Source organism: Solanum stenotomum, chromosome 3, assembly GCF_019186545.1.
Source record: "Solanum stenotomum isolate F172 chromosome 3, ASM1918654v1, whole genome shotgun sequence".
NCBI classification, from domain to species: Eukaryota; Viridiplantae; Streptophyta; class Magnoliopsida; order Solanales; family Solanaceae; genus Solanum; species Solanum stenotomum.
This window is the reverse complement of record NC_064284.1, coordinates 38,549,689-38,562,252: the sequence shown is the minus strand read 5'-3', so window position 1 is coordinate 38,562,252 and position 12,564 is coordinate 38,549,689. Positions and strand designations below refer to the sequence as shown.

Genomic DNA, 12,564 nt, shown 5'->3' with positions numbered 1-12,564 from the left:
CCCAAAAGTGAAGAAACTAGGAAAAATATAACCTAGAACTTAAGTTGGTTGTAGATAACGACATATAACTAACTTCTTGATGGCATAACTGACTCAAGTATCACATTTTTTATAACAATAATCATTAGTGAGAGAAAAATCATGCAAAATCAAAGAAATCACTGGAACTCGCCTTACGTTATGTTGGAAAACTATATGGACAGCGAAAGTATACCAAAATCATACTACTTGCATGAATAATAAACAACACATAGTTTACGCTAGAATATATAGAATCATTCTAGATCACATAAACTTTCTGAAATTTAATTCAAGGATCATCTCTTGAAGTGTGAGCAGAACCTTCAATCAAATCCACAAGCCAGAACCTTCAAACAAAACCACAAGCTAGTCCACAAACTGGACAACAGTTCTGCGGTCTTCTACAATGATCTCTAGTTCACTTCCGAACTCTCTCAATACTTGATTGGGCAAGTATCATATCTAAAACTTCTTCATCTTCAAGGGTTAGAAGAACCCCTATTTATAGATATTTCTTCCTAGTCCAAGGAGGAGAAGAAACATATCGTCTCTCCTTAGAATAAAAAGTGTAATTCTCTCTTTCCTTAGAATAGAAAAAGACATATACTCCTCTCTTTCCTTAGAATAGAAAAGGACATGTATGTCTCCCTTTCCTTAGAATAGAGAAATATACATACTTCTCCCTTTCCTTAGAATAGAGAAAGACACATACTTATCTATTTTTCCATTAGAATAGATTCTGAGTTCTTGTAAAATATGGGCACGGTAAGGACCACAAAATTAATTACCAAGGCTTCCTATTATGGATATAATTCTAAATAATTGATTTGCATTATTCTTATCATAATAAATTATAAATCATTCCACTAGAAATTTGTAATTGCACTCCTCTATTTATATTTTGAAATTCCCCATTAAAAAAATATGTAATTCCCCATGTTAAAATTACATATACTAATCAATAAATTAAATTACTGACGAATTTAATTCAATGATCAATTTCATTTAGAGACCTGCTTAACTTATTTCATGTGTCGGATTCACAAATCCACTTGCAAGGTTGGACACGATTAAAACTTATAAGCTTCTCAAAAAGAGATATCATTAATCTCTATATCGAGACATGGATTCCGTCAACTAACTTATTATTTCACCAATATATATTATTATCATCCAATCTACTCGACATATTGACCCATCTTAGAATCTCATATTTTAATATTCAAAACGATAATTAACATATACAAATCATAATAGTGATATCAGGATTAAAAATGTAAGTATATTTAATAGTTTGGAGAATATTTTTTTGTCACTCAGTCTAAAGCAACTATCTCTACGCGGTCCCGTTCAATAGATACAAAATACACTAGCACAAGAAGTTGGAACTATATCATTCCCATAATCAAGATAAACTACATATAATCTTGTGCTACAATTGTACCAATGGTATGTCCAATTCTCATCTTAGATTATGAACAAAAAACTTTATACTTATAAGAACTGATGATTTAATCCTCTGTGTATAAGCTAAAACTCTATACACTAAATCATCTAATATATAAGTAAACATACATCAAAAATGAATACATGACCTATTAACAATGATTAAATAATTATTCTATAATAAATATTATATCTAAACACATGATTAATAGTATATATCCCAACAATCTCCCACTTAGACTTTTAACCATCACGATTATTAAAATGTACTATATCTAAATGCATGGTTATTAGTATATACCCTAACAATCTCCCACTAAGATATTTAATCTTGAAACTTTTAGAATACTATTTCTAAACACACGATTAATTGTATATACCCTAAAAATCTCCCACTTAGACTCTTAACTATGCATTTACAGGTTTTGCAGATATTTATTTTATATTTCTTATCAAAAGATCTTACCAAGTTGTATTCTTATGCAACTTCGTCTAGGTGTGGTATGTCGTAACTTATCGATTTTGTATTAGATCTTTAGATGCCCTATCATAAAACCCTTCAAAAGTGTATTTCTGTTCAGGAGTACTATTATGAAAGTCCTCTTAAATATACAAAATAAATAAATCTGCACTATGGTTCTCCCACTACGACTAAGTACTACTACATTAGTCACACTTTCATATTCTTGAGTTATAATATTTTCGTCAAAACCTTTCGGTATTGAAATATTAACAGCTTTTTAATGTAGTGTTCTTTAATTTGCCCAATATCACTCTCACTACTTGAGGTAGTAGTTTTTTATGTCTTGTAACGTTTCTCCCACAACTTAAATGCAATGGAACGTTAATTTAGACATACCGATTAGATGTTTTTGAGTGTCTGAATTTACAACTGACTCATTTGTTATTTCTTTGTTCAGTTCCTGTAAAAAAACTAGTTTACTTCTAGGAACATGGATTACCAAATAGTCCTTTTCTAGAAATCTGAGAGTTGTCTTGATAATCACCAACCTTCTTTCATTCTTTTTAGATATCCATTTAACACACACATTTCATTCTTGATTTGAAATGAATTGAATTCAACTGTGATATGTAGTTCTTAAAAGAAACAAAACAACAATAAATAAGTCAATCATTAATCTTATCATCTGCATAGGACTCTATTTCATTTCTCTTTTACACTAATCTCTTATAGAGTGTCTGGTATAGACAATTGAAATGCAATTATTCTATCAGATAAGTGACTCATCGGCCCTGCAGAAAGGTATACATCAGTACAATCCGATTGTAGTGACTTTATATATTTTTATGATTCTATTTTCATTCGTCTTAAAATATTTTGAGTTTCTCAAGACATTCAGACTTACCAAACATCAGAATATATATTAATATTATGAGTAACCTTTTGAAAATCTCACAATACTCAGATTCACTTCTTACCTGAATGATCATTTGCCACACAAATCAGAATAGATTAATTCTAACTTTTTACTACCTCTGTTACGACCTGAGTCTACACCCTGGACGTGGCCGACACTAGAGAACCATTGCTGGTCCCCAAGCTAACCCTCATCCTGACTGACTACAATCGGAAGACTAACTTAAGCATGCAAAAGCTTAAAACCTGAACTAAATTAAATAAACCCAACTTTAAAATAATTTGTACAATACTCAACAGATAACTTAGAGTTTGTAAAACAAAATCAAGGAAGATATATACTAAAAACTACTCAACTCTGTCTATCTATGAAACGACTACTATTACAAAAGGATATCGGGACAAGACCCACGACATTTCAAAACTACTAGCTGTAAGATAAAGGTGAAGTCCTCCAGAATATAAGAAGGCTCACCAAAGCTGATTCGAACATCCCATGACCTTAACGAAATGCTTGTTGATGAAACTGAATACATGTATCTGCGTCATGAAATGATGCAGGCCAAATGGCTCAGTACCTGAAATGTACGAGTATGTAAGAGGAATTCTAAAGCATAAGCATAAGTTTGAACTGATGAAAAAGAAACATACTTACCTCTTCTGAAACTCACTCAACTCAATCTTTCCTCAAGAATAGGATACTCAACTCAAGAAAATGTAGTTCAACTCAACTAAGAGAAATAGAGCTCAACTCAACAATAAGAAATTCAAATTTGTGAAACGTGGTTCAACTCAATAATAAGATATTCAAGTCAGTGAAATAAGGCTCAACTCAATAATAAGATACTTGACTCTATGAAACATAGTTCAACTCAACTCTGGATACACAACTGAATATAAAGCAACAATAAAAGATGCAATATATGGAACGCTTTTAAAACAGTAGATAGCAACTCAATGTATTAGAAATACAATGTAACTCTTTATTTATTCAAGAATACAAAATAAACTTTATTTGTATATAAAAATACAAAATAAACTCTATGTATATAAGAATACAACATATCTCTGTGGGAATTTCCCTAACCGACAACCATCACTATGAGCTATGTGATGATACAATATCTAACCCATACTGCCAAAGTCGTCCTACATTTGGTCGGGGTATAGAACCTACTATTAAGTGGATCCACTAGTCTATGCTAAAAGAATTACGGAATCGTCTAAAAAGTATGACCCTTTTCTACCCACATGGGTTACATGGTTTATGGGGGTTGTGAGTTGTATGAACTCTTGTCACGACCCAGACGGTCGTGAAAGGCACCCACACTAACCCTTCGGTGGGAGAACCACTACTACAACCCTAATACACAACTTAATGAAAAACTAGGAATTTAAAGATACGGAAGAAGATTTAAATGACTAATGAAATAAGGAGTTACCATAAACCCTGGGAGTTTAACAAAACGACTATCAAAACATTGGGAAAACAACACCTAGAATCTGAAACTCAATGTACCAAAACTCTAACAATCCTCAAGTCTAAGGAATACGGGTACAACCCCGAAAGCTAAAACATAACAAACATCTAAAGTACTAATCTAAGTCCGAAGAAAATGAACTAAGCAAAAGGAGAACTCATGGTAGCCTGGAAGAACTGGCTCACCCTTGAATTAAGTCTCAATCACTGATCTCCTAGTTGAGGTCTACCAATAGTTGCCTGAAGATGCCCTATACACAATAAAGAACGAGCAAGTGTAGTATCAGTACACAACCACAGTGTACTGGTAGGATCACGCGACTATTCTAGTAAGCAAAACATATAAAGGCAATCACAACATAGTAAACATGACATGTATAGAACATATATACACATTGGTTATCATTTCAGGACCAATGTACAATTACACATTCTCAATAACAAGTAGCTATGACAATTCAATGGTCCTCTCATAGAACCCATACCCAAATTGTTAGTGTACTGAAATGTGACACCCGATCCCAATTAGTTTGTCGGAACGTGACACCCGCTCTAATATATATGTCAAAACGTGCCACCCGATCCCTGTTAGTGTGTCAAAACATGACACCGATATGTTCAACACAACCACAATCACAATCACACTCATACGTACATACTGATAATCATACAGTCGAATGTTGAATCATGGCATACATTTGTTCATTCATACTCAATTTATTAGGTTTGATCAACAAGGCTTCATTCACATACATACATGCATTACAATGAAGCAATTACAAACATACATCATGCAAACAAGAAATCAAATCATCACCTTCCTCGAAACCAAGCTTGAATCCACCTAAGGCACTTGAATCTTTCCTTTTCAGATTTTTTCCACTTGTTCTAGGTCTACAAACAATTAATATAACACAAGGATCAATAATTAAGGTCTAATTTATCCAAATCATAACAAATCCAATAACCTAAGACCAAAACTCTTATCCTAATATGCAGCTAGGGCTATTTTCCTGCCATCAAATTCAGTCCAAAACCCTCCCCCAATAATAGTTAACGAAGAATTTAAGTTCTACGGATCAAAAAATGAATTAGGGGCATAAAATTCTTATCTTTAGTGCTAGAAGATGTGGAAAACCTTCAAGAAATATCCCTAGGTCGTCTCCTAGATCTCAAGAAATAAACTTGCAGAAAATAACATATTCGGGGTTTTAGCCTGAGACAAAAGATTCATATGAGAAAACATAAGTAAATGGGCCTTTAAATTCTGACTTATGTTGCGACTGGCCCGCTATAGCTAGACCGACCACACCACAGCGGCTCTGCCCTGGCTAGAATAATCTCACCCTAACGCCTTACACAAAGAGAGAGAGTTGGAATTTGAGTTCCAAACCCCTATTTCACAACAAATCTTCAATCCATGATGTTCAAATTCTACCATTTCACGCTAAGATTAGTTTCGGGAGTTCCACTAACCCGAATTTGATTCTGTAAAGTCGTACGGGTTCTTTAACGTCTTAACTATCTACTCATGTAACCAAAATCATTATTGAATCTCTCATTCATTACTGGATTTCCCTAGACTCGCATGACTCAGATTTTGTCCCAAATTTGGAGTAGGCTAGGAAATTCCAAGTTACTACAAAAAGTTTTTGCATCCCCAATTCTTTCCCATTGGCTTTTCTATAACGACGGGAACATGTTGTTACAATATATACCAATTTACCCATCACTAATCCTCGAGTAACAAACTAGGAAAAATGGGCTAAAGTAAGATTAGAGTAGTACCTGATCGCCGAATAACTTGGGATACTTGTCTCGCATTTCCTTCTTGATTCCCCAAGTAGCTTCCTCAACTGGATGATACTTCTATTGAACATTCACAGACTTAATCTCTTTGGTCCTTAGATTCCGGACATCACGATCAAGAATTGCTACTGGTTCCTCTTCATATTGAACGTCCTTGTCTGACAACATTGATTCCCACTTTATGATGTAATCCCCTTCCCCATCATACTTTTTTAACATGGACACATGAAACACCGGATGAACTCTCGATAAGCTAGGACGTAAGGCCAACCTATAAGCCACTGGCCTTACATAGTCTAGAATCTAAAATGGACCAATGTATTGAGTACTAAGCTTGCCTTTCTTAACGAATCTCATTACTCCCTTTATGGGTAAGACCTTTAAAAGAACTTGCTAACCATCCTGAAAGTCCATGTCCCTTACCTTGCGGTCCGCATACTTTTTATGTCGACTCTGTGCAGCTAGAAGCTTAGCTTTGATATTTCTCACTTTATCCTGAGAATCTTTCACCAAATCATCCACTACCATAAAGTACCTCGACCGGTGACATGTCAATGCTGGAGTGGTAACTATTATTATAGGACAACTCACACAACTGTAGGAACTTATCCCAATGCCATCCAAAGTCAATTACACATGCACTCAACGTGTTCTCTAACACTTGAATAGTTCTCTCTGACTGCCCATTTGTCTGTGGATGGTAAGTTGTACTAAAATTTAATTGAGTTCCCAACTCATCATCCAATTTCCTCTAAAACTTGGATGTAAACTGCGCACCACGGTCTTAGATGATAGAAAGTGGCACCCCTTGCAGCCTCACTACATCTTCCACATAAACCTTTGCCAACTGTTGAGCATTATAGTCTATTCTGAGTGGAATAAAATGGACTGACTTAGTCAATCTATCAACCAATACCCTAATAGAATCAAACTTCCCCAAAGTCTTGGGGAGACCAACCAAAAACTCCATAGCTATCCTTTCCCACTTTCATTCCGGAATTGGCATTCTCTGAAGCAAACCTACAGGCCTTTGGTGCTCATACTTTACTTGCTAACAATTTTGACACTTAGCCACAAACTCAGCTATGTCTTTCTTCATGCCAGGCCAATAATAAAGTCGCTTTAAATCTCGATACATCTTTATCACACTTGGATGAATGGAATACCGCGAACCATGAGCTTCTATCAATAATGTCTAAATCCACTTATCTACTCGAGGAAAACAAATCCTTCCTGCAAAGCTGAGCACACCCCCCACATCTAAAGTCACATCTTGTGCCCTGCCATACACTGTCTTCTTTTTGAGCTCATTCAAATTCTCATCTTCAAACTTTTTTGCCTTGATCTCCTTAATGAACATGGTCCTTACTTCAATGCTAACTAACACCCCAGCTTTCTCTAAGATGCCCAACTGCATGAACTTAGACTCTAATGTTTGAATCTCATTGGCGAATGGTCGCTTGGATACACCCAAACAAGCTAGACTACCCACACTTACCGCCTTTGGGCTTAGTGCGTCCGCCACTACATTAGCCTTACCCGGATGGTATTGGATAGTGACATCATAATCCTTAAGTAACTCCATCCACCTTTGCTGTCTCAAATTCATATCCTTTTGACTGAATACATGTTGTAGACTACGATGATCAGTAAACACCTCACACTTGATACCATAGAGGTAATGCCGCCAGATCTTAAGAGCAAACACTACCGCTGCCAACTCTAAAACATGTGTTGGGTAATTCTTCTCATGCAGCTTCAACTGCCGCAATGCATAATCTATAACATTCTTATCTTGCATTAACATAACACCCAAACCCGAATTTGAAGCATCACAATAAACAATGAAATCCTTACCTTCCACTGGTAGTGTTAGAATTGGTGTTGTGGTCAAAAGAATATTGAGCTTTTGAAAGCCCTCTTCACACTTTTCATTCCATTCAAAAGGCACCTTCTTTTTTGTCAACCTTGTCAAATGTATGGCAGTAGAAGCAAAGTTTTTCACAAATCTATGGTAGTAGCTATTGAGCCCCACAAAACTCCTAACTTCAGTCACAGAGCTAGGCCATACCCAATTTTTGACCGCTTCGATATTTTGGGGATTTACCATTACCCCTTCCATTGATACTACATGCCCCAAAAAGGTAACTAAATCCAACCAGAACTTACAGTTAGAAAATTTGGCATATAACTTTTGTCTCCACAGAACACCCAGAACAATATGAAGATGGTCGACATGTTCTTCCTTACTCTTTGAATAAACCAAGATGTCACCAATCAAAACAATAACAAACAAATCTAGAAATAGCTTGAACACACCATTCATCAAACTCATGAAAGAAGCAGGCGCATTGGTCAATCCAAAAGACATTACTAAAAACTCACAGTGCCAATAGCGGGTTCTAATTGTCGTTTTGGGTACTTCCTCAAGCCTAATCTTAAATAATAGTAATCAGGCCTTATATCAATCTTAGATAAAACTTACGCACCCTGGAAATGGTCAAAAATATTATATATCTGTGGCAGGAGATACTTATTTCGAATGGTAACCCTATTCAACTACCGATAGTCTATGCGCATCCTCATACTAGCATCCTTTTTCTTAACAAAAAAAACAAGAGAACCCCATGTGGAAACACTAGGATGGATGAAACTTTTATCAAGAAGCTATTGGATTTTAGCCTTAAGCTCTCTCAATTCTATCTGGGCCATGTGATAAGCAGGGATGGAAATGGGGCGAGTACTCGGTTCCAAATCGATGAAGAAATCTATATCTCTATCTAGAGGCATACCAGACAAATCAGTAGGAAACACTTCTTTAAATTCAGACACTACAAGAATGGACTCAATAGAGGGAGACTTAACCTCAACATCCCAAATATGAGCCAAACATCCATGCCCCACCAGTTTCCTAGCCCGAATGAAGGATATGATCTTAACTGTCTTAGGCTTGTTCATACGTCCAAACTTACACTTCAAATAAGAGGTATAAACGGTCAATGTCAATTTACAGAACTCAACCAGAGTTGAGGTCGATCCCACAGAGAATTTCTTTACAGATAAGGTTTCATTGTTGTTTTTATTCAAATGTTGTTATTATCTCCTGAAGAAATCTCAATGGAAAGTAAATTGGGTTTGGTGGAAATGTGCGTTAATTTTGAAACTTGCAGTTACCAAACTTGTAGTAAAAATCTAGATTAGCGGCTAACCGACTATTTCGTTGTAAAGTTGATTCAGTTAATTAAGAGAAACCAGGATTGTGTTCACTATTACATTAGTTCAAATGCTCTTCCATAATTGAGCATCAGGCAAATCAATGTTTACAAAATCATTGTGTGTTAAATTCTCAGTCAAATCAGATAATTATCACTCATTTTCTCTCAATCGTAAAGTGTTACTAACATTGACCCTCACTTTAAATGATATGGTGTTAAAGATCTTTTCTCTTGAACTCATGCTTTAACTCCAATTGGATAATTTAGTTAAGCTTTTTCCTAACTAGTATTTTTCTCTCGAACAAATACCAGATGCAGGCTCATCTAATGCATGCACTCACTGGAAAATGCCCCACGAGAGCTACAACCGTCCACAATGAGGACCACGGCCCGTGAAGACGCCCGTGGTCTTCACTTGGGTTTCAACCTTCTTTCAACTCTTTCTTGCTTTCACACTGGTTCAGCTTCACGGCAGCCACCACAGTCCGTGGTGAGGACTACGGCACGTAGAACCCTCCGTGGTCTCACTTGGTTATTCCTCATCTTCATCTTCTCAAGGCCCAGCACTTCCTCACTTTCACGAGGTCAACCACGGACTGTAAAGATGTTATCGGTCCGTGACGTTGGTCGTGGACTTCACTTGGTCAACATCAGCTATGCTTCTTTTTTCTACTTTTCTATACAACCCAGATTCTGCCTACACATTTAACAAACCCATCAAATAATCCAAAATTTCACTTAATTCCAGTATTAGTTCGTAGTTATTAAGCATCAACTATGCCACGATTTTGCGGCACATCACTTGTACACCCATTCCCATTCTAACCTTTCCCAACTGGGGATCTCTAGAGTCACAAACTTAGCATTAAAATTTAGCACATCATAATAGGAGGACAACTAAGTCATGCCTAAGATTATATCAAAAATAGTCATATCCAAAATAACCAAATCAGCCCAAGTTTGGAAACCCATAAAAAAATAGGGCAAGCACGATACACATGGGTGACTATGATAGACTATCCAACTGGGGTAAAAACATGGATGGGGGCATCAAGTATATCACAAATCATATCAAAACCCAAGGCAAACTAAACTGATACATATGAATAAGTAGAACTGGTATCAAACAAGATAGTAGCCATTCGGTCACAAACAAGAATAGTACCTGTGATCACTGCATCAGATGCCTCAACCTCGATCTTGCTCGAAAAGATATAACATTGAGCCCTAACCTCATAACGGGCGACCTATTTGCCTGGCTGCACTGCTCCTCTATTAGTGTTACCATTTCCCCTTCCTCCATGGCCTCGCTGATTTCCAACTCACCCATTTTGTGGACGTAATCTACCATTATTATTGTTGCCCGCAGGTACCACTCTTCTAGTTTGATGTTACGCGGAATCCAACCTGTGCAGTTCGAAACAATCTCTCCTCATATGCCTAAGTTCCCCCAATTATAACAAGTGTGATCAAAAGATGGCCAACTGCCTACCGAAGGTACAACTCCCTGGCTATCCTGAATAAAATTCTATTGTGGAGTTCCTGAGTAACTACCTGTAGAAGTTGGCAAGGCTAACTTAATTGGCCAGGCTGCAAGTGTCGCCTACCTGAACCTCTGGAGTACGAACCCTGAAAGTTACCTGTGTTCTTGGACTTCTTAGCCAAAGCTTTGGCATGCCCATAATGTCTAAATCCTTCCACTTTCTTTACCTATCACCTCTTTACAGAATTTAGTCCGTTGACGAATAGGTGAATCCTCTCCTCCTCAGTAGTCACCAATTGGGTAGCATATCTAGACAATGTATGTAACTTATCCTCATATGCAACTGCAGACATACCACCTTGCTCCAAAGACATGAATTCATCCTTCTTGCAATCCCTCAAAGTCCGGGCCACATACCTTTCCAATAATATAGCATGGAACTGCATCGAAGTGAGTGGGAGCAAAACTGACGATCTGCATTCCACATAAGCCGTCTACCACTGCTTAGCCTCACCTAGAAGCTGAAAGGTCACGAACTCTACCACATGTTAATGTACAATAAGCAACTTATGAAGCCTCTAATAACATCCAAGATGAACTCATAAGAGTCCTCACTCTTAGAACCTTGGAACACAAGCAACTTCAACTTCAGAAACTTAGTCAATCTCTCATGCTCACCGGTCATTACCAGACCCAACAAAGGACGGAAAAATCCATCAGCGCCTAATACTCCATCTACCATAGGAATAGTAGCAGCACTAACGGGGTGGTTTAGTAGCTTGCACTGCAGGAAAGACTCCAGGGCCGACCAACCCCTTTAGAAAAGACTTGATATGTAGAGCTAACACTGGGTCTAAGGCAGGAATACATGTAGTCTCAGCCTGCACCTCTTCCTCTTATCCAACATCCTCCTCATTCTCAACCTACACATTCTTCTCTATCTCTTCATGATGCGTAGAAGGAACCTCTTTTCTGGGAGAATTCTCAACGAGGGATCCATTCCTAGCGGGTGCTACAAATTTAGTGTTAACCATCTACAAACAGAAGAGTGAAGGAGATTAGATACAAATTTGTATCACCAGATACCAATTGGATTCATGTTATAGCACGAAAAGAGACAAGAGAAAACACAGAGATTTCCTAAAGTCCTATAGCCTCTCGAAGAAAAGTACAGACATCTCTGTACCGTTCCGCAAGACTTTACTAGACTCATTTTGGTACACCGAGATCAACGAACCTACGGATCTAATAAAAACTATTTTAGGACCCAAATCGTCGTGATTGACACCCACACTAACTCTCCAGTGGGAGAACCACTACTACAACCCAACTACACAACTTAATGAAAAACTAGGCATTTAAAGATACAGAAGCAGGTTTAAATGACTAATGAAATAAGAAGTTCCCATAAACTCCAGAAGTTTAACAAAACCACTATCAAAACATTGCAGAAAACAACCTCTAGAGCCTGAAAGTCAATGTACCAAAACTCTAACAATCCACAGGTTTAAAGAATAGGGGTACAATCCCGAAAGCAAAAACAGAACAAACATATAAAACACTAATACAAGTCAGAAGAAAATGGACTAAGCAAAAGAAGAAATCATGGCAGCCCGGATGAACTGGATCACCCTTGAATTCAGTCTCGATCACTAATATCCTAGTTGAGGTCCACTAGTAGCCACCTGAAGATGCCCTGTACACAATAAAGAACGAGAAAGTGCAGTATCAG

General features: G+C 37.1%; 1 protein-coding gene across 1 annotated transcript in view; it reads left to right on the top strand.

Moving 5' to 3' along the window:
* Window positions 1-12,564, top strand: part of LOC125858376 (serine/threonine-protein kinase Nek6-like) — a 1,100,283-nt gene that overhangs the window by 101,967 nt on the left and 985,752 nt on the right. The gene's annotated exons all lie outside the window — the stretch shown is intronic.